Source organism: Nomia melanderi, chromosome 4 (genome assembly GCF_051020985.1).
Source record: "Nomia melanderi isolate GNS246 chromosome 4, iyNomMela1, whole genome shotgun sequence".
Lineage (NCBI taxonomy): Eukaryota > Metazoa > Arthropoda > Insecta > Hymenoptera > Halictidae > Nomia > Nomia melanderi.
The window spans coordinates 4,336,827-4,362,346 of NC_135002.1; the positions used below are offsets into that span (position 1 = coordinate 4,336,827).

The window sequence follows — 25,520 nt, forward strand, 5'->3', positions numbered from 1 at the left end:
GACGAGAGGCAGGTGCGCGTGCTCCTTTTTCGCGTGATAATTCCGTTAACGTCGATTAGGAATGGCTGTACCAGTGACATTAATTTCGTCGTTCCCTCGGCCCAGAAACCAGGTCGAAAGCGTAATAAGAGTATCATAACTTAAACAAATACCCCCGATGGTGGTCCCCCATCTCCCCTTTTCCCTCCATCTACCACGTCGCCTCCTCGAGTGGAAATTTTGCGCTCTCGGTGTTTGCCATTGTCATGATCTTTTTAGATCTTTTTCACCGCGGTCGCAGAATTCAACCGTTGGACTCGACGAGTTCACTTAATAATTTCAATGAAAAATCGGTAGCGGGGAGGCTCCCGCTTGTCTTCAGCCGGGGATCTATAAGCGCGACGAATTCCGTTCGACACTTTTGCCTGCCAAGAGTCACTCCCTAAGAGAAACCATGGTACCTTTATTTTCAACCGAGGACCAAGAGAATGGAAGATTCAAAGGCGCCCTTGAAAATAACATTTTACAATGTGGAAATTCAATTTTCTTCGAGTGTCGTTTGATACGACAGCATTGTTTCTCGTTTACTTTTGTGGAGTTCATAAGCGACCATTTCTGAATTTCTTGAATTTACCTTCTGTGAAAAATGGAAGATCGACGTAGGGCGACGAAAAACGAGGTTAGCAAGCTGCATTGTAGATTCACTAATATCGTAAGCCTGCATTTTATCGTCCAATGGTTCAATTATTACACGCAACCTTCGATTCATCTCCAACATCCGTGAACTAACACTTTTCGAATTTTTTGGCGCTTGTTAAACAACGAACGCAGAATCCGAGATATGGCAAAAATGTTCAATTCCCATACGACTATAAACGTTCATGTAAAGCTGATAAAATGATTTATTCACAATCCCCAGGCTGCAAACTTTAACGCAGCAGCTAAACCGAAAGTTCCGTTTGCCTATTGGTGTATAACCAGAATTTAAACACAATAAAATCTCTCGAAACTTTCTGCCAGGCCGAGTTTCAAATAAGCGTACCATAAAATTCGTGCTCCGCCGGCTTCCAAATAATTTCCGAACCAATCCGCCACGGGGTTTGCTTCCATTCTCCATCGTAAATCGTCTCGTTCGACGCTGCTTATCAGATCACGATAGCCGGTACCGAGATAATGCAATCGTCGACTAATATTACGTACTATGCGCGAAGACAGATAAAGAGAAGCCATAAAGCGATCATCGCTGTATCGGTACCGTCCACTTCTTTCAATATCAATGCCTCGGAAAAACGTTGTATCTTACGCTCTTCACTTCAGCCGTCATTTCCCGACACAATTTTCAATTTACCTATTAGTCGCCGTATACATTGGATCGTCCCATAACTTCGCGGCGCGGTGCATTAATACTTCTCGCGTTACGTCTTGTAATCACAGAGCGATGCGAGTTCGAACTGCTTTAGTTCAATCGGTGGAAGGTATTCGAGAGCGACAGCTCGCGAGGTTATAGAAATGTTATATTCAACTCTAATTCTATTGCCATCGTAACGGCGACTTCGATATCTATATTAGAAAGCAGCAAAGGAATAATTTAATTCTGCAAATAATGAGAAATTGATGGGTAGCTTGCTTGTGTTCCACTGTTTAAGACTTCGATACATAGCTCAGTATTTTCGCGGAGAAGCTTTCATAAGTTCAAAAGATTCTCGCCCGCAAAGGGTTAATAAAATACTGTTTTATATGGCAGAGGAATAAACGGCACGAACTTACGGGGCGGCCTGATATTACTCAATTCCGAATCGACGGAGCTCTCAGCTCCCACGCAACCCTTGAAAAATCGCTCTATGAATCGCAATCGACACGTTCGCGCGGGTCGCGCGCGATATCAGTCGCGAAATGCATTGAAATTGTTCGAGCGAAAGGCCGTGAAGAAAAGCGCGCGGAGGGTGGTCCCTCGAGCGCGGAATCCGAGAATAGAAGGGCGGGACACGCGGAACGAGGGCAGAGGAGCCGGAGGATCGCATTATCGTCAATGAGATTTCCGCGCGATCAAGGGGGACGAGGGAAATGAAGAGCGCGGGAGAGGCGTTCAGTGCGTTCCAGGGCACGCGTTCGACGTGCCTGCTTTGAATGCGAAATCCTCGCGCGACGCGGGGGTGGGACGCGACACGCCGCGTGCGTTTACGATGCGCGCGTGTCCCCACGAAAGACATTCCGAGCGGGATCCGCTGACCCAGACAAAATGGCGACGCGTCTTCAAGAGCAATCGTGAACCGTCGAGGAGCGGAGCGGAGCGTTACGACGGCGGATGTTTCAAAAGTTTCATTGGACAGACGATCGTTTATCTGAGATTTCTGGAATTAATTGTTCTGCTTATTGTGCAGTTACAGTTTATGGAGAGTGACGAGAGAAATTGGTTTGAGATTAATAATGACACTTTAGAATGTAATATGTGAGATATCGGTAGCGAATGTGTTAAATAATTTTACTTGAGATGAGTTTTGATATAGTTGTGGTTATGATGTAGGCATAACATAGTTGTAATGTAGTAATACTATAATAACAATATAGTTACACTTATCACCTCAGAATCCAGCGCACAGCGAGCGCAAGAATTGCCAACAGAATTCGAATCCCCCGACAGCCATCGAGCACGCCGCGTTTCCGGTTGGAACCGTCTCCATCCGTTCCTCGTCGATTTAATCGAGAGCAGCTACGAACTTTCCCCTCCTATCGGCTGAGAGGGAGTTCTCGAATAAAAACGCGTCCCCCGAATCGAATTCCAGGTAGCTAGAGACGCGGCGGAACACGTCGTCGTCGCGCGCCTAGCTTCCGAGTTTTCCAGCAACGAAGGGCTGAATTTCCGGCGAGTTCTCGTTGATATTCCGGATACGGAGAGCCGCGGCCGAAATTTCCGCAAAACGCGCGCAGAATAGCCGGCGGAGTTCCCAAAGCGGATAAAGTCATAACTGTGCGGCCCGAACTCGCGGAAACTGCGCGTCCCCGGGAGCAGCGGCGTGTCCCGAAAATTGCCGGCGGTCGGAGAGCTCGGTCGCCGAACGAATGGCGGACCCTGCCGGTCCACGGGAAACAACAAACCATCGAAATTAAATAAATCAACGAGCACTGTAAATTCCCGGCATGAATCGTGAATGAAAAACCCGTGAAAGACGCTTACGACCGCCACGGTGTTGCTCGTGTCCGACGCGCACGCACACGTACGGGCGTCGCCATTTTTCATCCAGAAATGAAGATTAATCTCCGGATTAATTTCGGTAGATCCAGGAAGATTCCGAGCGGTTAAGGGACTAAGTACCGTAATAAATTCCGGTCCGAACGATTTTTTAATTTCGCCGGCAAAATTGTTTCCCCCTTGCAACGATTGTATTCCCCGTTAATCCGATAACGATAATGCGTTTCGATATCATTCGACGCGCGTTGAGAACCCCCTAACAATGTAAAACAAACACGAGAGGCGAACGGGAAGCACAACAGACGGTGTGTAATATTGCTTTACGCGAAATTTCGTTTAACGAAGCGTGAAGCGGCCAAAGGAAAAGAGCATTTAGCATTATCCGTCGCTGTACTGGTTCAAATGAAATTGGCGCCTCGAGAGTCTCCGTTCTTGTCCATCAAGCGAGTGTGTACAGTTGAATTTGACGGAGGATCGGACGGGTGTGTGTGTGTACGGGGGGGAAGGGGGCTAATATTTCTTCGCAAACGATGAAATTGATTGCAAAAGGGAGCCTGTTCGCTGAGCAATTTTTAATTTAGGAAGAACAGCGTCGGCGGAGGCGCAAGAACGCCTTTGAGCTTTTCAGTGTCGCTGCAAAGCGCGCGCGGCATCGTGGCAGCCGAAAATCTAGGGCAACGTCGCCCGAAGCTTTGTCCCGTAACGGTCTCCGGCATATTAGATTTTTTACACGTCAGAACGAATTCGTGATCCGCCGGGACACCCCCTTTTTTTTCCACGGCGAGCAATCCCGCCGGCGAGCCCGTCCGTTCCGCAATCGCGCGGCTGATTTCTCCATCGCGCCCGGAATCCCGTGTTTTTTTTTTTTTTTTTAATCCGGCCCGAGTCACTTCGGCGAACTGACACATCGCTGATAAGAATGATTATCGCGCAGATTAACACCCCCGCGCCGTTACCGGGAAAAATCGATTCCGCGGCGTTATCGTCGGTGTAATTTATAACGCGCCGCGCGAGCCTCCACGGCGGAATCGAGGAATCTGGAACGCGTGGAATGCGGGAATATCGACGAAAAATGTTTCGTCGCGTTGCTCCGGAATAACGAAACCCGGAATAAATAGATCTCATTGCCTTGTACGGGATACCTCTTGCATAATGCATAATAGAAACTTCGTGGCAGCATGTTAGGCTCGACCGCCGTCGTCTGTTAAGAGATTACGTTACTCCGAGAAGAACACGCCAAGTTCGAAAATGCTGGAATAACGCGCCGATGTATCAGCCCGGAAGAAGAACCGTTGGTTTTTTATTACAGGCGAATCGATTTATGAATAGTTTTCGTTAGAGATATCACTGGTACATTGTAATATTACGTCCAACGATGACAAAATTCCGAAAAATTTACGGTTCTCGAAAAAAATCGGGGAAACGTTCTTCCGGCGTATTGGCCCGGAACAAGGGATCGCCGTGTTCGCGACCGGATAAAATGTAATACTATAAAAAATGGAATGTAACTGCGGGGCAATAAATTTCCGTCGTAAAAAAAAGGAGAGAGCTCGAGAACAGACTGTTTGCACCGGTCCGCCGGTCAAAGCGTCCGGAAATTGAAATTGATCAAAATTTCGCTGCTGCTCGTCCAGCGGTGGCGCGAAGTTTCACGCAGAAGCCGTTTGCCTGGTCGCCCACCGTCTGACCAGATTTCCACGGGGCCGGTGCAACGCGTGCACTTACGCAAGTGCATACATTACACGCAACGCGAATGGCCGCCGCGTGAGAACCCCGTGCACCGGCCTCGCTCTTCTGTATCTCCCGATCTACATAGTCCCGTCCGCGTATCCGCCATCGCCACCTACGAAACTCGTCTGACTCTCCGTTTCAAGCGATTAATTAGTCTCGACGTTTGCTACCCTCGAATCGACCCGCAGCGAATAATATATATCTTCGGAACGCTTCTAATTAATTCGCAAATACTCGCAGAAATATACGTCTCCATGTACCTAGCAATTTAGAAGTTAACACTGAAACTACTAGACAGGTCGGAACGACACAATACCGATTCCTCCTTTCTGCAATTATTAAAAAAGATGACAGGTGTTTCTCCGAGAAATTATTAAAAAAACTGACTTAACAATGCGCAAACCGAATTGTAAACGAATTCGAGTTTCTATAGAGGAATTTCGAAATGTCAATTTAACTGCTCGGTAGGTTTAGAGTTAAAGTTAACACGTTGATGAAAGACGTTAGCGTTTTGTGTATCGCTTATTCTACAACGAAGACACATAGGAGGAATGTTTAATTATTTCAACGCGTAAAACAGAAATCGACCACCAACGAAGAACGTGTCCAAACGATCCGCGAGATTGCCGCTATCTAAAACTCCGTACTACCCCCGCGTCTTCTGAAAGCGAAATCAAACAAAAACACTTCCAAACGATAAATCCGAACGACGGGTCATTTAGACGAATCCCTAGTCATTCGAATGCAACTCCGTCCAACGATCGAGATACCCGTTTCCTATTTCACCGGCTAACATCCGCGAAGATCCTCGCGTTTCGCGCGGGCAATCGCGAAATCGAAAGAACCGCTGGAAACCGTTTCTCCCTCGATAAACGCCGCTCGGCGAGCGCCGATTCATTACCGTATAACGAGGCGAGCCCACGCTCCGCGCGCCGACGACGAAGAACAAACCTCCTTTCGATCGCTGGGAAAGCTTCGCCGTCGTAAAACGTGCAAATTGCGGTCCGCGACTTCTATATTCTAATTTGAGCGGCGGCGTCATCCCCTTCGTCGTCGTAGTCGTCGTCGGAAATAAGTTAACCCTTGAAAGGGGTTGTCTAACTTATCTCCGCTTAGGGAAACAAGATTACCACATCCCTTAGCCCAAAGTAGCGGCGGTCTTAATTAGTTTCAAGGGGGGCACCGGCTTTATGGGAACCTGCCGCGTGTGAAAATTAATTTAAAACGCGGCACCGCCTCTTCCCTCTCTCTCTCTCTCTCTCTCTCTCTCTCGCTATCCACTACCTCCTCCTCCTCCTCCCACACTTCGGCCACGCAGCCGCGACTACGGCGACGACGGAAGTGGAACGAACGGCCACCGGTGCTCGGAACGCGAATCCCGCGGAATGTTCGTCGGCCCGATGCGATTTTTATTCGCAGAGTCACGTGGCCGTGCCACGCCGCGCGTCGAGCCGGTCCACCGGTTACGAAACGGGAGTCCGTCGGACGGAAAATTTAACAATCAATTTTCCGCCCGGGAACACGCCGATAAATCTCCGTCACGTAAGTTATACGCGAGCTTAGCGCGAATGATCCTCTTTGCCGGGGATCTCGTTTTAATTGGCTCGTTTATCCCCGACGCTGCTAACAGCCGCTAATCCGGTGAAGTTCGACGTGTACAGGGCGTCGCACGACACAAGGGCCAACTTCAAAACTTTGATCCTCGACGCCGCCGTAATGCGCGCCCTTAACTCCCGCGGAATTGAAACTTAATTATAACACGCAGCATTTCGATGGCTCAGAGCGAGCTCTCCGTCTTCCGGCTGTTTTGAACGTCTATCGGGAAGACGTCGCTGATCTTGGCTCGCCGGATGATTCGTCGCGGAACTTCGGATAGAGGAAATTTTACCGTCGAATACGAATTGGTCGAAGCGGCGGAGATTCTTGTTTACAAAGTGTCTGAAATTGTAAGTCGCGGGAAAGTGTTTGTTCAGGGAATGATTCTTTATAAGGGAGGGATGTTTGAGACACGCGATCCCCAAATAGACGTTTCATCCGCCACGAATTTAGTATTTACATAGCCGAACGCGCCGGCTAATTTCATGCAAGTGAAATGCAAGTTTCCTGTTTGCTCGCTGGATTCGGAGCAGAATCGATCCGCGGATTCCGTGCGAGTTCTTTCCGCGCGCGTTTCCCGTTTTAAAAACGTTTCCCCCCGAGGAAACCGCGTCTCAGGAAGTCGGAAACCTGTTTAACGCCGCGAAGTAGCTGGTCCCGAGCATGCCTCGCCCCGCCTCGCCTCGCCACGGACAAAACGGCATTAACCGTGCCTTGCGTTTAGAAATCCGCCGGCGGTGCGCGCGCGTACGAAAACTTCTTTAATGAATATGTATATAAACGCGAGCATGGCTGCTCTCGGTTTCCCCGTGGCGTGATCCGGCGGCGCGATAACCGAAACGAACGACTTCCTAAAAAGTAGACGCCTAAAACCGCGCCGGAGGCCGGCGTAGATCCGCTAATTACCGTCGCGGTGTCCATTGCTCTTTGTCACGCGTGTTCCGCGCGGTGAAACGGGGCTAAACATGCATGAAGGTGATATCGCGGCGAGACGATAAATTCTGCGGAACCGTGGACGAAAGCTTTCGCCACGGTTTCGGATCAGTTTTGCGATTTCTCTTCTGCTTCTGTTCTTTTCAAGATTTTTTTCCCTTTACCGTTCGTTTGAGGAGATAATTAATGTTTGTTCTAGGTTTATATTTGCCTGAAAGTAACGATTTACAACTTGTTTCAATGGCGTAGCTATTTTCACTTCGACTTATCTTTATCGGATATCTTGTTTTCTGTGTTGTCGAGTCGTTGATTATTTTTAACGTTCAAAGGATCTTTAGAATCGGCGTACACCGGAAACTGATTTCGGAAAGGACAGCTTCGCGCAAACCTGGGCGTGGTATCGCTTTCCTACTGTCACGGGATACCCTTTGTTGATCGCCGGACCCAAACCTTTCTTCGTACACTCGCTAAGTTTACCATCGCACGGTATGGTTACATAAAAAGGTAGAAAACACCTTGCAAGGATAGTACATTTAAAGTTTACACACCCGGTGTATACTTACAGATTACGCGTCGAAGTTATTTCGAAAACGAGGGCAACGAATGAACAAAAATATCACCTTTTCGACGTGTTATTCCCCAGATCCGGCCTACAAAATTAGTGAAATGCAAAAAATGATGTCAACTCGTTTATTTATGGTTTGAAACACCTCATTTAACCGTTATCTCCCATATTGCACCGTGCGGTATCAGCGATTCACCGAATTAATCGATTAAAAACTGATACCGCCGCTGCGATGCATTTAATTTCGATAAAATATTCATTGAACATCTCCGATACTTCGATTAACCACTCAAAGAGCAAAAATAATACCGTGATACGTTTAATTCCCATAAAATATACATTACGATAGATTTACGCTGAAAAATACATCGAAACATTTCATCGTCAAACGCGAAACTCGCTGGAAGCGAGCCGTTCCTCCGACGTCAAGGAAGGACAGGCAATAATCATCGGATAACGCCGTCGTCCTGTCGATAATCCATCGAGACGCAATACGGTCGCTCCTCCAAAACTCCCATTAGAACGTAATTCATTCGCCGGTCGGGAAAGTGGGCCGTCGGATGGCTGCGCGAAAAAGAGTATCCGGCGCGGGACATCGATCAAATCGGCGAGGAACGCTCGAGAGGCACTCGGGGACGAGCGCGGATAGGCGGGAGAACGATGACGATGACGATGATACCGATTATATATCCCGCGATATATCGGCGCGAGCCGCGGGGAAAATTGCTCCCCGAGGCGATTCGTTACCGCCCAACTTTGTAATCCTCTTCCGTCTCCCCGACAGCCGTCCCCGTCCTTTTTCTCCCACTTCCGGGGATCCCCGGCGTGGAAAGTCGCTTCCCACGCGCTACGGAACTTTTCCGCGGGGTCATTCGTCTCCGTTCCGAGTCGAAACTCCGGCGACGAGCGTTGAATCGACGGACCGACCGATTCATTTCGCGGCGACGAGGGTGGCCGAGCAACTTGCACGTGCCTCGGATTATCGAGTTTCGTGGCTGTTAGTCAAGGTCCATCGATCGCGCGACCCCCATCGTGCACTTTAACCGGCTTGCACGAAATTGTTGGCATTTGCCTCGGTTACGATCGATTTTCGAGCGCACCGCCTCTTGCCCGCCGCGGTTGCATAACCGGGTGGCAGGGCCTCGAGTCGCGGCCGACGTCTTGGAAACGTATTTTCAACCCTTGACACTGCCGCCCCTTTCCACCGATCAATTCTGCGGAACAGCCACGGGGTTTGAATTCGAGCACCTTAATCGAGTGAAACCTGCGCGAATCGACTGTTCTCGTGTCTTCTATCAATTCATGGGTCTTAACCGAAGTTTTATTTCGATCGAATTCTGCGTTCGAACTATTATCTTTCCTGGATGAACGGTTCTATTGATGATCATGTAGGTAAGATGACAGTTAACGCGACAATTAACACTAGAACTACCGAGCATTCGATTGATATTATTTTCAGCATCTCTGGATATTCCTTATAGTATTCAAGTGAAACTATTTTCATAATCGTTTCGACTATTCAACGTTTCCAAAGTATCAATAATTGCGAAACAAGGAAACCGAAACCAGTTTTGAGCACGGTAGGTCTAGTGTTAACTCGAATATTCTCTCAAGAATGAGGCGACATTACATTCAAAAGCGAACTATATAAGATCCACGAATTTCTCACCCAACAAAATCCTCCGTTGGCCTCAGAAAAAATTCCTTAAAACTGAGTGCCGGTGCTCGGATACCGGATTATCGATCGCATCGATGCTATTGGCCGGCGGACACATCCCGATAGAAAAGCTCCAGCTACCGGAGCACAATTTCCCCGAGATTGAGTTCGTATTAGCCGATGCCATCAATCAATCCCGCGTCCCGCAAACTATTCCGCGGATCGATGGGACGGCCGCCGCGGACCCGATAGTTCGAGGACACCGTTTCTCGATAGTCCGGGGCGTCGCCGGCGGTTCCCGCGGTCTGAAGATAGCGGCGCCTGGCGTGCATCCGGTCCCGTGGCGTTTTAATAGGCGCGGGAAATCAATCGACAGACTCGCCAACTCCCCCAAACTCGGTTCGCACGCGGCGCGATAAAGAAGCCGGCCGCTTTGAACGGAACACCGCCGAACAATGCGTCCTAGAATCGGTGCCGTGACCAGGCGACCTTCGCGCAAAAGCCCGATACGAGGCCGAGCCGAGGCCCGGCCTGGCGGGTACAATGCTTTTAGTTCGAATTCCGTTTAATTGGATTGCACGGGTTTCTCGAGTGCGTCCCGGGGTTAATCCCTTCTTTATTTTCATTCACAGCCGCGGACAGAGGAACGCGTTCACGCCAAGTTGGCATCGCCAGTTTGTCCGGCCCGTGAACCGCGAATCGTTGCGGTCGAATATCGCCGATGACCCAGGGGAATATTCCTGGAAGTGGATCAGGTCGATCGACTGGGCCTGTAGATCTCTTACGGCGCTGCGGCGACTTCTGAGCGCGGAGACGGTATTTAAATTTGCAGAATTGGATTATCGTTAACCCCTTGCACTCGGGAAGCGACTCTTAGCCACCGGTTGACTTGAACAAAGTCATAGAGTTTGATGTTCAATTTCCGGTGGCAAATTCTCGAGCGCAAAGGGTTGATTCAGTAGTAGCTTCTGGTTACGGCTTGGAACGATAGAATGAGTCGAGTATCGTTACGACTGAGCTTCAGCGTTAGAAGAGAGCAACTTAGTTGGCCGTACAATTGGAAATTACTCCAATATCCAGTCTTAATGGTGAAATCTGTAACGTTCCCAGAGTTCACCGATAACGTCTCATTTCTCATCACCTTCGGATCACCCCACGGTAGAAGGGATAACCTCGAACTCCCATCGAGGCAGCGTTTAACGAGAAAGTAAAGGGTCTCCATTATGTGGAAGGTTCCCGGGTGTTTCGAGGACCGCGTCTAGTCACCGATCTCTTCAAATAGATCGGGCTCTCGACGCCGGGGCATCTGTATCGGTTGGGTGGCCTGAGAATCCATTATCAGACTCTTTTCCGACCCACCGCCAAACTGCTCCCTTTCCCCGTTGCCCTCTCCATTAAGAACAACCGTTTCCCTTGATCTCTTCGCAGTTTCGGGCGCAACCGCCTCCTTCAGACGCAGGATTCGGAACAGAGAAGCTAACGGACAACTCGAACAACCCGACATCCTCCCCGCCGCGTTCCCATCTGAAATTAATCGGGCCGGATTAAGCCTGTCCCCTCGAACAACGCGAAACGCGCGACGCGTCTGTCGTCGAAAAGTCGTCTCTCGCGTTCTAACGCCGTGGGACAAAGGCGGGATGACTCATCCTCCGCCAGAACTCTTTCCCTCGCGTCGAGTTTCCGGTCGATCCCGGCGACGAGGGAACCCGCGCGGCGCGTGGATATTGCTCCCGTCTTCGTGGGGCCAACGTAAATTGTAATTAAAAAAAAAGAGGAGAAAGCGGAGGCGAACAAGAAAGGGAAACAAAAAAAAAAAGGAGGCTCGGAATTATTTCTTCACCACCGCGGAAAAATTGTTCGGATTTGTCCCGCAGCTATTATTCCCCGACGAACTTTCGTTGTCCCGTTGTCGCGTGTTCGTCGACCGTGTCCCCTTTCTCTGTACCTCTCCCTCCCTCATCTGTGATCTCTCGTTTCGCTCTTTCTCCTTCCATCCGCCGCGACGCGCTTTTCGTGCCCCGCGGAGAACTGGTAGCGTGACTCAATTTTTGCCTCGTCTCCCCCTCTGTCGCGACGTTCACCCCGCGAGGCCTCGAGGCCCACTTTATTGGCTCGTCAGCCGGGCAGACAGGTAGCACCAGCCGGGAGACATCGGCTCTAATTGTTCGCGAGAAGGGATTCTCGGATTCTAGACCGCGGCACGAGAGCTGCCGCAAGATGGATCTAACCGCCGTGGAATTGTCTTTTCTCTACGGCGGTAACGGGAGATTCCCGTGGCTCGGTTACTGAAACCGAGGGATCCATTAGTGCTTCTGCGCCGAGATGAACCGGCGCCGAATAAACAAACCTAGTTATTGCTCCGCGCGAAGAAATGAAAGAGCGGCGATCCGAGAAGCGATTAGTCGAACGGTTGACTCTATCGCCGGAATTCGCGACCCACGAGCAGTGGCTGCGCATTGGAAGACAAATGGACGCTTCTCGGAACGACCACGATTTTTCGAAGGAAATTTTAATTGGGAATACGGCGGAACTGTTCGCTAAGAAGGACCGACTTCGTTTGCATTCATTTGCATCTTCGGAGACATTTTTAGACTCTTCCTTGGGGAAGTTCATCGATTATCCGATACCTAAAATTTTCGAATACAGAATTGGCAGCCCGCTTCACTGATAGTCGCCACTAACCGAGGCGCGTCGAATGTTTCCTTTACAAACTATAAATTTACATGAATCTGCATACATTTATATTCCAACCGCGAAGTAACGAGAACAAAAGGAAAGTATTTTTAATCGGATCATGTGGAATTCAAATTCGAGGACACGAAGTTCTCCCGCTCGCTGTCTAAAATGTTCTTTAACCTGATCTACTACAATAACCGGTGCATCCATAGTAATACCTGTAGCTGTACAAATTTTACTCGACTATACACTCCGCGCGAATTAAATCCATTAGCCTCCGCCAACCGAACGACTCCCAAAAGACCCCGCCCACAGTCGCCGCAGTTCCACGCTCCCCCGTGCCATCCGTCCAACGCATGGAACAATGACGCGATTACGCGTCAACGGCGCCGAACGCGTTAAACAGGCGTCATCGCTAGAAAAACTCGCGCGAATACCTTTTCGAGCTACGCATGATGCCTCGGCATGGTCCGTTTCCCGGACACAGCGCGATGAAACGCGTAAAATCGGCGATGTGGCAATTACCGTGGGGCGATGGCGGGCGTAACAGCGCTCTCGCACAACAGCGCCGTGGAGTCGTCGTCCACGGGATTCCCCGCCGCATCGTTCTCGTCGTCCTCCGGCTCGCGACCAGCAATTTCACTTCCGGCATTCTCAAAGGACTCTCCGCGCGGACCGTCCCTGGAATGGCCCCGGGGCGGTTCCCATCAATATTCTAATCCCGAAAACAGGCGCACCAGGAATCGGGAAACCGCCGGCGAGAGTCGAGAGCGGCCGTCATCGAAAACCAGAAAACAGAATCGACTAGTATCACCGGCTCGAGCCCAACGGACGCACAGTGACGAGAGAGAGAGAGAGAGATACGACGAGAGGCGGAAAGAGAAAGAGAGAGGGAGGGGGAGAGAGAGAGAAAGAGAGAGATGGGGCGGCGAAGAGAATTCTGTACAGAGAAAAGAGAAGAGAGAGATGGAGGGCGGCGGAGGGGGCTGATATATCACGAGAGAATAACTCTGCCGCAACCTCATTCTCCTTTCCGGCTGACGCGTTGAAAAGCTGTCTCTCCCTTCTTGCTCGGCCGCCACCTCCACCTCGTGGCTCCTCTTCCTCCACTCCCACCTTGCCGGCGTATCGCTCCTCCTCCCCCGCCCCACCAGCTCGGGCTCTGTTCTCGATGGCTCGGTCGTGCGAACGCATATACGAGGCCGACGCATGTTTGACAATGAATGAATGAACGGTGCGTGAGGGGAGGGCGGCATTGCACGCACGCACGCAACGCTTGCGCGCGCGCGCGCACGGGCGAGCGTCGAACGGAGCCACCGCGAGCCATCGCATCACGGGGTAGGAGTCCGTGTACACGGTGGCTGAGAAAATTGTACTCGACGCGACGGGTGTTTCTTTGATTTTTACCACGAGATGCGATTATCTGACTTACAGGAGGATACTTTTGTAGAATGATTGTTGTTTCTTGTTATGAGCGTGAATTGTCAATTTTGTCTTGGAGTCTAAAGTGTCGGTTTTCTATTCGATAATTTAAGTCGATGCGATGCTAGTCAGCGGCGCAATGTTTCGTTTTAGTGGTTTACGCGAACACGTCCGAGGAAATTGTATTTGTGTGTAGTGGAGTTAGGATGGAGCAGAGGAATATGGGAGAAATTGGGAAAAATGGGAGAAACTGGCGACAGTTGCCAAGGTTTAATATGCAACCTTTTTCTATGAAAATATTATGAAAAAACCGAGCGTGTTATTGCCCTTTTGACTCGCAGCACGCGCACCTGCGACGATCGTGCACTGCATCCCCTCCCTTCCCGTTTCTATTCTTCCCCGTTCTCCTTGATTTTCGATGTTCTCCCGGCTTCCTGTCCCACCGGTATTATCGTTGTTAGTATTATTTTCGAGCGGATATTCCGAGCAAGCGCGGCGCGCGACTCTCTTCCCCCGGTTGCTCCGCGGGGATTTGCGGATTTTCCGTGCGGGTTAAAGCGGAACGGGGAGTCTTCCGCGGAACGTGGCCGCAGTTTTTGGAACGTTCTCATCGGGACGTGGTTGGTCGGGCCTGCCAGCTGATACCGTGGATCCTTTGCGGTAGATAAATTCTGCCGGTAATGGAATTTCGTTCGACGAAGAGCCATCGAGAAATTATGGATCGTCGCTCAAGGAGCAGAGCGAGCCAGGTAAATTAATTCGTTGATTGCACGAAAGTTCGAAATCTGTAACGATGAAAGCCGCTGGAAAACAGAAAACTGATGGGCCGGAATTTCGTAACTTGTAATAACAATTCGTAACCTGTAACTTCACATTTTATTTTCCTTTTGTACCATAGAAAAATCCTTGTTACGAGGATTTTATTCGTCTCGAGAATTACGTCTTTGCGAAGTGGCCCGGTGAACGATAGGCGAACTTTCATCGAGGAACGCCAGCTGGTCAAGCCCGCAGATTTTCCAAAATGGCGGCGGAGAGCTGTAAGTTCGAGCCATCGGCCAAACGACAGCATTCGAATTTCAGACATTCGTTACGTGTCCACTCGACAGTTTTATCCTCGAGAGCCGCCGCTCCGCTTGAAACACGTACTGTCGGAACGCTTTTCGAAACTTCCCGACCCCGAATCCCGGCTTCCCGAATAACGAGCGCGATTCTCCGGCTTTTAAGTCCCGGCCGCCGGTATCGATCGCGGATCTTCTACGAAAACTTCAAAATGGCGGCGCGCGCAACTTTAGAAGCGTTTAAGCATTGCGATCCCGTGCCCGCGAGATTATAGGCTAATTCCGAGTGAGATGGTCAAAATTAATTTCACTTACATTGTCGAATATTTATATTTTCAATCGTTAATTGTACATTGAACCTTACACAGAGGTCTATTCAACACTAAAACTACCGATCAGTTAAATTGACTTCTCGAAATTTCTCTGTAAAAATTTTAAGAGCGCGTCTATCGAGACTTCAATTGATTCACAGTTCAGTTTGCGTATTGCTAAATTAATTTCTTTAACAATTCAGAGAAACATCTGTCATTCCTTTAGTAATTGCAAAAAGAAGACAGCGGGAATGGATCATTTTGACTCGTGTGGTAGTTTTAGTATCGACTATTCTTCTTATGTACATTTACTTCCATAAAATATATTACTAAATATATTCACGACGTACGATTCGTTTAAAAAAAAAACTGGGCCACCTCTCCACGACTTATCCTACTTCAGTAACGGATTCGTCATTATTTTACAGCGAGCGGATTTTCTCCCGCGGACACGCGGAAACGAGCAGCGAGATCCGGATCGCGAGAAAAAAAAATATTCGAGCGCGTTACGAGCGACCAATAAATATTTCAACGGGGAATAGTCGCGACCGTGCTCCCGGGGACATTCATTTGCAACGGTATTGTAACGGGAAGAACGGTAAAGAAAAAAGAAACAACGGCGACAACATCGTAAATAAAGGATAAAAACGAAGGAACGTCTTTGAGCGGTTTTATTCATTCCTTTTTCATTCCTTTTTCATTCCTCGCTCCGGACCCTTCTTTAAACGAACCCTCCCACTCCGCGTATCAATCGATTGCCTCCGTCTTTCGTCTCGGGATACGGATCGAATTACCGTGTTTGATTAAAGCGTGGAAACCGTGAAAGAGGCGCGGCGCGGCGCGCATTTCCATTTCCGTTTCTTTTAGTGACGCTCGGTCGATTTCGCGTGTAAGGTCCGACCGGAATGAGCAGCGGCCCGCCGTATATAAATTGTAATTCGATTTCGCGCTGCAATCTGACGTCCTCGTAAATACCGGCCGCGGTACATATACCTTTTCTCTGCCGCGGCGTGGGGAACGATGAAAAATGGAGCTTGTTCGAGGAATTGAGCCGCGCTCCGAGCGGATTTATCAACTTTTTGCCAGCGGCGGAGGCACGGTAACACTCGCTTCCCGGCCCGGCCCCGACGGATTTATAATTGTTTGTTCATCGATTTATTTTGCGTTTGTTGCGCCGCAAAGTCGATCCGTCGACGCGTTCGGGGACGGCTCGATTGAAAGTAACGAAATAAGGAATCGAGAAGGTGGAGGAAGATGTGCGCGATACTCTGGGGAAGAAGGAAAATGGAGGATCGGTCGAGACACCTCTTGGATTAAGTTAATCGGAATATTCGAAACTGTTGGAATTAGTTTTGTAATTCTGTCTTTCAATCTTTGTAAAACTTGAGTCGAGAGGCGTCAACCGCATGGAATCTGTTGGTGCTTGACAAATTGTTTCACACTGTTTGATGCAACAAGAAAATAGCGATCGTTCCTCGGATACCGAGGATGATATTTATCGTTGACGAGAACGAGGGAATAATTACGCTCAATAATTCAGCGTCGACGAGCAAGATTCGGGGACGGAGATCGTTTCAAGCGAGAACGCGGGGTCGGGGATGTTTGCCGACGAGATCGATAAACTCAATGATTTACGGCGCGATTTCGGCGGCAATCGGCGCTGGAATGCAAATGTTGCGCAATTAAACGGCGCGATGAAGTTGCTTCGATACGCGAACGGCGAGAGTGCCCTATCAAGATGACTCGAAAATTGTTGACCGTACGCGCTAAATCGTTTCTCAATCGCTTCTTGAGCAATCCGCGCGCAGAAAACAATCCCGGAGAATTCGTCCATCGATCATTAGTTGTTATCGCAATCTCACGCGTGCATAGTGTATAATCGAAATAACTCGTGCAAGATCTATTCCTTCGCGGTTACGAAAACAACGAAGGATTTTCGGTGAAAGTAATTCAACGAATTATTAATTACAACATATTCAATGTATCGTAGTAAAACTCGCGTAGAGTCGCAACGAAAACGTCTCTATAACTGCCCTAAAGACAACTAGAACTCAAATAAATTAAATGTACAAAAGTAGTACTACCGAGGTAAATAGTATAACAGAAACGATCGCCAATAATCACAGCGAAATAGAACGTGCCAAATGATCTCCGTTAGTTATTGGTACAACTCGGAGTAAGCACTCGCGATCGAGAAACTCGCCGTTAAAGGAATGTTTCTATTCCGGTGTCGAGAATAATTTCGCATCCATTGAATTTTGTGGACGTTATTATCGTGGCGCTAACATTCCGGTGACGCGAGTACAACCAGTAAACCCGGTTACGGGAAAAAAGAAGGAGGAAAAAGAAGGTCCGAAATCGCGTTACCGAGCTCGGTTCGTGGAACACCGAGAAATATCTAATTGGACCGCGATCGAGGTTTCGCTCGATCTTAGATCCAGGCGATCGTGACCCCGGTGCTCTCCGTTCCTTATCGAACAGTCCGCTAAATTGAATGAGCGCGCGGAAAGTAATTCAATTTCACTTCCTTTTTAGCTTTTCCGCTTCTCGCTCGCTTTCCTTCCGGTTATTCCGCTCGACTCTTTTTTCCAGCCCACCCGGCCGCGCCGTTTTTTTCGGACGGTAGAGATGTGAACCGTCGGGGGAGGGCTGGAGAGGGAAAACGGAGGGCCCCCGTTCTTCCGGATCATATTCCCGCGAATTAATTGAACCTGATTTATCGCGGCTGTGCGCCGGGCTAATGGTGAATTAGCGCGGCGATAAATTAGCGGCTGCGATGCAGCGCGCGGCTGGCTGGAATTCCGCGTAGCGTTATGGGCCTCTGCTCGGCTCGTTCCTTGCGAAATTGGGGTCCACGGGATCACTAGCAGAGCCCGAGGGAAACTGCGCCGGAGGATCGGGGAAATGATCGCTCTATCGTCCCGGATGCATTCGGGAATTTTCGGAGCGACCGAAACAAGAGAATAACGTCTCGTTTGCCCGGAACGACGCGACGATTCTCCTGTCGACGTGCGCGGGAAAAATGACACGATGTAACGAAGGAAAAAAAAAACGATCGCGCGAAACACACGGTTCGGACACGTCCGCTCATCGAATCGAGATTGGTCGTGTAATTAATCCTTTGCGGGCGAACGTCGACATTTCGGGGAGATCAAATTGTCACGTTTCGAATACTACGTCGTAAACAAATGATTTAATTACTCAGACAGCGATCGTAGTTCCACTTCTTCTATTGTTTAAGCAATCTATATATAATTTAGCTTCATCTGAAAATTTTGTATATTTCTAATCTTCGCCTGCAAAGGATTAAGATTCACTTCATATTCGTCAGGTCCGTTTTGAAATAGTTTTCGACATTTTTAGTATCACTATATGATATTACTGCTGTATAAGAAGTTGGAATGAAATTCAATCAATCAGTGAAATTTCCATTTTCACATGTTCCTTTCGTGTTTCGTGAACATTATTGCAGTCTATCTATCAATCCTGCTCATTAGAACGGAATAATTCAACTAGCCTGTGTAAAATCTTCCACCGGAAAGCCGCCGGCGTATTTTCAAACAGTCAGTTACACGTGCACGGTGGCCGATCGCTATCAAACGTGTCCAGCCGATCGGAAATGAAATCCGAAAAATGTAGAGATCCGATTGAAATGCCAAAATAACAAACAACCGATCCAGTGCGCGGCAATTGTAGTTACTTTTTCCAGCTAATCCCAAAACATTCCAACAATTGGCACGCTATTCACCGGATCCGATGTTCGCATCGCCGGAATCAATTCGAGATTCTGTTAGTCAGAAAATCGCTGGTACCCCGACGTTACAGGTTTTCCCGTTATTAAACGGATGAACGAAAAACCGAGAGAAAGAGAGAGAGCGAGAGAGAGGGAGAGAAAGAAAGAGAGAGACAGAGACAAAGGCAGAGAGAAAGGGCCAGGGAAAGAGAAGGAAGATTGAACCAGTCGAAGCAAAGCGTTATTCCTCGGGAATCGCGGGCAATTTAACCGAGTTCGGTAGCAATTTAATCGAGGCCCGAGGCGGTCCGGGGAAACGTTAAACGATCCCGGGGTAACTCGAAACGCGAACGAACGGAACTCGGCCATTTTTTCGGCCTCTCCGAAAGTAGTTCAACCACTCGGTGGCCTCCGTCGCGGTAAATCCGTGGCGTCTAATTAGCGTCGCGCGTTACGTTGCCCCCGAGACGCCTAATTTAAGTTTCCAGCCGCGAGTCCGGGATCCTCCTCGCTGTTCCCGCTCCTTCTTCCGCCGCTTCCGACGGTCTCTCGTCTCTTCCGTTGCATTCGGAACCACCGGCCGTGCGTCGGTGACACGCGCGACTTGCCACGGTTACTCCGGAGTCCTGGCGCTGCTCGAACGATCAAAGCCGCGGGTCGAAACCGCGGCCCGATACCGAAACGCGTGGCAGCACCGTAATTATACGGAGAGACGATCATCCGGGGAGCTTGCAACTTCCAAGGGAAACGGAGTCGTCTTCTCCCGGAGCTTTTCGCGTTGGAATGCCAGGATCGAAGTCGGCGACGCTACTTAAATGTATCGGCACTTTGTGCATGCCGATTCCCGTCGTAACCAATCGAATAACTTGTCACGGGATAAAGGTAAACGAGTTAGACGATGGATTTTTCTTAGCGGAAACGGAAACCAAGGGAGGACGGAAATTGAGGAACCGATTCATCGGAGAATATACAGATAGGAATTGATGTAAAATTGAATCAGTGAACGGAAACGTAGAATTTTGAATCGAATTCGGAACCGGTAGTTTGAAGATTTGATGTTAAACGAAGTACGAGTACAGCGGTAGATTGAATCTTCTTGGCCGGAGGATAAGGAGAATCTGACGCGTTATGAAATTCGACTGATCCCTGTTTTATAGCAGCACGTATGGGTCCGGCAGCGCGTTTATAGAGCGGCGCGCGATGACCGCGAAACTGTCGCGTCGGGTGACATCATCTTCTAGGTTTTGTTCCAGTATTCTTTCAGGTTGCAACGGGTCGACGACAGGTCGCGTCGCGGATCTTTATCCGTGGGATCGGTTCCACTTTGTTAATACGCTGCCCCGAGACGCCGGGGAGCAAGGATCCGAAACGTGGACGCGGGATAGAGATAAGTAGCCGTGAGTTATTCGCGGCTGTTGTTTCATTAAAAGTACACCGGCCGGTTGTGATCTAATTACCGACGAGCATAGACTGCGGCCGGGCTCGCCCGCGCGCCGGGAAAAACGAACGAGAATATTCGTGGAACGAAGCTCTCCTCTTGCACGGAAACGGTGATCGGGAAGGGGGAGAGACATAACCGGTCTCTGATAAAGATTTATGGGGATAGTTTTTATCTATTAATCCCCTTTCGACATGCGGTTGAATATAAAAAGAAATTCATTAATGTCGAAGGGTGCGTGGATTCGAGTTTGAAGCAGCATCCGCTATCATTGGACAGAAGAAATAGTGCTACCTTTGTACGACAACGTTGGTTGGGACCGGTTGTCTTCGGTGTATTTGAAAATAATGGTACGTTACGACTAAACGATGGAAGAATTGGCGTTTTTATGTTGATTGACGAGTAAACGAATTCTTCTAGTGGATTTACATTAATAAACTGTGTACTATAGACGCAAAGTGTATGATTAAGAAACTCTTCGAATGATGGAGTATTTACGGTTAAAAGTTCAGTGGAGGTTTGACGAAGGTCAAGGATTTGTATGGTGAATGTTCGTCTCGGTATGCGTGGTTCTTAGAAGATAATCGGTACGCACTGTTAGGGAACGACGGTAAATCGAGTGGAAAATAGGAATTTAGCGGCGCGTCGAGATTTTAAACAATAACGAAGCTCATTGTCCCCGACGGGCGTAGGACGATAATCGTGTCCCATTCTCCCGAAGGAAGCTCTTCAAGAATTTATGGAATTCGTTTCCGACTCCCTGTCCCGCGGGACCACTGACGGTTTTATTCCGCTGAATGGCCGAGGCCGGTCGACCGTCTCCGTCCTTCTTTTCGTAAATTATACACTCGGTCATTACTAGCGGACAAACAGGAGGCGCGCGCGCGCACCGCCTCGTCTGCCCGTCCGATCGAGATTTAATCGGCGAACGATTAATTCTTACCTCGACGGTGGAACGGACGGAGTCGGAAGGTCACGGAATACTTGAAAACTAAACTCTCGGAGATCGGCAGATTTTCATCTTCGTTTCGGCCGTTTCTTCGAATAAATACCACGTCGCGACGTCCCCGACTCGTTCGAAACTCGCAATGTTTGTATTTCTTTCGTGAAGTTACTGTCGATCGCGAATAATAATTAATTTCTCCAACAACAAGGCTCGTTGGTCACGTATTAGTATATGTATACCGTTCGTTTCATTACGCTGATAATTATTTTCACATGTTAATTCGTTTAAAGCTCGTCCAATGGACTCCAGGCTCGCTTCAATTTCCGATGAAATTTATGTAGTTCGTAGTAACGTAATTCAATGGAAATCTTCTCTTTATAAATGTTTATCTCTAAAAAGTTCGTTCTCGGAAGGTTTCGCAATCTCTCTACGTATCGACTGATTCATTGGTCAACACCGATCGGTATACAGAGTTTGGAATTCCAACAAAGAACGCGTACAACTTGCTTGATTTCGTACACATTTTTGTTCTCGCGCCGGTCGAGGTTCCCGAGAGAGGCACGTCTACAGAACCGGAATGGTAATGCCAGAGGAATTCAATGACGACGCGCGTATCGACGATCGGCTGTGTCATTAAAATTTCTACGGGTATACGTTACGGATCGTTCGCTTGCGGGTTAACGAATCAATCGAAAATACTCCGTCCGCCCGAATTTCGTAACGTCGAGCACCGATTCCGGAGGATCGATGGTCGTCGTAATTCTCTTTCACTTATCGATCGTACATTAGACCCATTGGTCACGGCCTAATCGGGCACCGTCCGGCCCCGACGGTTTTCTCGTTAACTAATCTTCGAGCGACCGGGTAGATAAGGTTCGTACGGGCTTATCGATTCCTCGAGAAAATTGTCGGCGTAAACGTTCGAATACGAAAAGGAAACCGTCCCGCGGGAGATGAGAAAGATGGCGGCGGATATTCGCCGGCCCTTCCACGTCCGTTCAGTAACCGACGCTTTCTTTCTCGAAATTCCCTGGAAATTCTGTGCCAGAGGAAAAGAAGTTCTCGCCCCTATTTTCTGTCAATTTTCAGCTGATAATATTAACCTGAAAATTTGCCGTCAACACTGTACGAAAAAAAACACGTTGCAGAATAATATGGAAGCTATCAGCGAATTAAAGTAACTCAATTGTCTAGCACTGTAAGTTGGAAATATCAAACATTCAAATTGTAGAGTATGTTCAAAAAGTAACAGTTCCATTAAAAAAAATTCTTCGAGCGTTCAGATGCTCCGACCACCTGGAGCAGTCCACCCTTAATTCTACCAATTGACCGTTCCAATGAAAAACTCGTAAATAACGAGCAATAAGTCGAAACGTAAGTACTTAAGCATCAATGAGTCATCGGGGGACAGATAAAGCCCGCATCGAAACGTGCGGGACGTCATCCCGGAAGCCCATAGTATCAATAGACAATATCGACCCCAAGAATCAAGCGTGACCGGAGGAGAATCTAAACAATACCCCGATTGAACTTCGGTTGAGATCGAAATCGACCCGGGCGTACCCGACGCGGGGACACGATCAATCCCTGTAGTGTGGGGATTGGGATCAAGTTCAATATGTACTCACGAATCCCAGTCAATTTCAATACCCGAGTTTCATTTCATGTTTCCCGAATACAGCTCTTAACAAAACGGCGTTTCGTCAACCACTGCACGAACGAGTGGAACTAGTTTCTAAATTGTCTATTCCGGCTAAGTGGTTAACACTAGAACCTACCGCGCAATCAAATCGCCTAATGTCTATTTTCTTATACAAATTACAAAAACGTGTTTGTTAACCCTTCACGGAACAGAAATATTTCAAGTTTTTCTACCGCCAAAAAATACCGTAACATAGATAACAAGCGGAAACAAGTTCACAGAAGTGACATAGGACAATACTTAACGTGTTAATTGTAAATATTACAACAACAGTGATAAAGACAATAAAATGATTTTTGCCGCCATATACGAGGCATTGGACCTAAGCATTGCTCCGTTAGGGGTTAAGATCTCGTTTGATTCACAGTTTAAAACGCACATTATAGGGCCAATTTATGAAAAAATGTCGAAAAGCCTATGCATCTCGAAAATTGTAAAAGCAGAAATCCAGGATGGGTCGTCTTGGCCCGTTCGGTGGTTCTAGTGTTAAAACAGGGGTGCTCGAAGCAGGGGTGTCCCCCTATCCGAAGCCTCGTTGAAAGGGCGTCCGTAGGTGTACAAAGGAGTAATTTTGATTAATATTCATAAGCGGTAAGAACTCGTGTTCGGGGTGCATACACGGGATGCGTTCGAAAGTAAATGATGGATTTAGCCCCCGCACGATTGCCCTCGATGACCGAACAATCCTTCATCACTGAAAAGCGTAATGAGACGTCGAACGCGATAAAGTCGTCGACTTAATAACCGGCCGCCGGAGAGCCGGGACACGTGACACACTGACAACGTCATTTCCGCGGTGAACAATCCAGCGTCCCGTCACCGTTTCGGTCACTCGAAACGCTGAATATAACAGAGACCGGGTCGGGTCGGGCCGGGCCTATTCACTGCCATCGTCGCCGCCGGCCAAAAGGGACACGCCGCTCGAATGCCGATTCAAAGCATTGTTGAACCGCGACCGTTCGATCACGAATTAAATGGACTTTATCCCGTGAAACGATCGCGGGACACTTTTCATTCTTTTCCGCTCCTCGTGTCCGCTCGCGGGTCGTGTACTCCGTTTCCGGTTAAGTCTCCGAGTTCCCTTAGTCGGATAGTCACCGGAATCGCGAATTTCATTCACGCTGCGCTCCTTTTGTTTCCCTCGTACGGCATGGAAATCAATATTTGTAACCGTGCTATTTATTGATTGAAAAGAGACCATTCCGCGTTAATCGTGTTCGTTGCACGGGGAACACGATTCGGCGAGAAGGAGGCGCGAGAACCGGAAAATTGCAGTTGCCTCGAATGAAATCGATTTTCCCGGCTAAAGTGTTTATAAACTAAAAGCACAATTCCATCGGTGCGGCGTGCTCGTTAGGATTCGAAAGGATAAAGCTGGGGGGAAAGGTAACAATCAGCGGAGAGATTTCACACCGGCGATCATTGTGTCGCGTGGAAAACATGTGAAAACCGAGGAACAGTGAACGGAACAGAGAAACCGCTCGCGGAATGAAAAGGATTACGATTGTCGGGCGAATGAAAAATCGCTGCTGTGAATCAGCTCTCGTGTTTCGTTATTGCGATACGTCGCCGGCCGGTTTACTCCGGAAGTATTTGAAATGAGCGGAACTAGACACGTGATCAGATCCTGGATACTTTCTTTTGTGGCCGAGACCTTGAGCCACCGATCGAAATTAATGAAAGGAAATGCGGCGCTCGTTCGGGCAAACTGCACGCTATCCGAAGGTGATTATTATCCGCTACACTTTAATCCTGGATTTTCTTAATTGAAAGTCACTGTGACGGACTATAACGGGGATGAACCGAAACGAGGATAGACAGGCAAGCTCTGAACAGTCCGAGTGAATTTTTCATCGCTACCGCGAATTGCATCGATGAGAAACAACGGAGCGCAACGCATGACTTATTCGATCCGGCATTATTACCGGTCGAAATATTTATTACTGTTCCAGTTCGTGTTGCGCAATAATGAATGTTACTAGGAACGTTCGAAGCTGCTTCTCGTCGCGTGATTGCTTAGGAAAATGGGGACGGATCTCGGGTAAGCGAGCTTGTGGTTTCTCAACGTCCTCAGTAGCTGAAAGATTATCCTCTTTCGCTACTGGACGAATCCGTGATCCGTGAGCAGAGAAACCTCTGGCTACATATTTCATCGTAATCGCTCTCGAAATTATTCCAGCTTCTGATCTTCGTCCAACTAGCAGCGGTGATAATGCTAGTAACAGTTAAACCGTCTGCTGCTATACGGTGGAAAGACTTTGAAAGGATAAAGGATTTTTCGAATGAACAGTCGCTGTAATTTACTGGCGATTAGTATCTTCTAACTTAATCCCCACGATTCGTGTGTACGCATTCGCATTTCGGATTTAATACCGTGGCCCAGACCCAACTGCAAAACCCTTCGGTGATATTTATCGAATATTTATGACAGGATAAAACGATAGCTACTAATCCTCGGCTATGGGAATGGATTCTAGTTCCCGTTGTTTTTACTGTTATTGTTGTTTCCACGGTCGAGCAGCCGAGCTGGCCGGCTGTTATTCGTTAACTTTGTCCCCCAGCGAAAAGTGCCCGCGGAGTCTG

The 25,520-nt window shown here is 48.6% G+C and overlaps 1 protein-coding gene and 1 long non-coding RNA gene across 15 annotated transcripts in view; one reads left to right on the top strand and one right to left on the bottom strand.

Annotated features, from left to right (window-relative positions):
* Window positions 1–25,520, bottom strand: part of p120ctn (adherens junction protein p120) — a 48,735-nt gene that overhangs the window by 19,847 nt on the left and 3,368 nt on the right. The window lies entirely within an intron of this gene.
* LOC116435088 (uncharacterized) lies at window positions 14,236–15,816 on the top strand. Its single transcript, XR_004236683.2, has 3 exons — window positions 14,236–14,498; window positions 14,648–14,786; window positions 15,547–15,816. It is a non-coding gene; the product is annotated as an uncharacterized LOC116435088 (long non-coding RNA).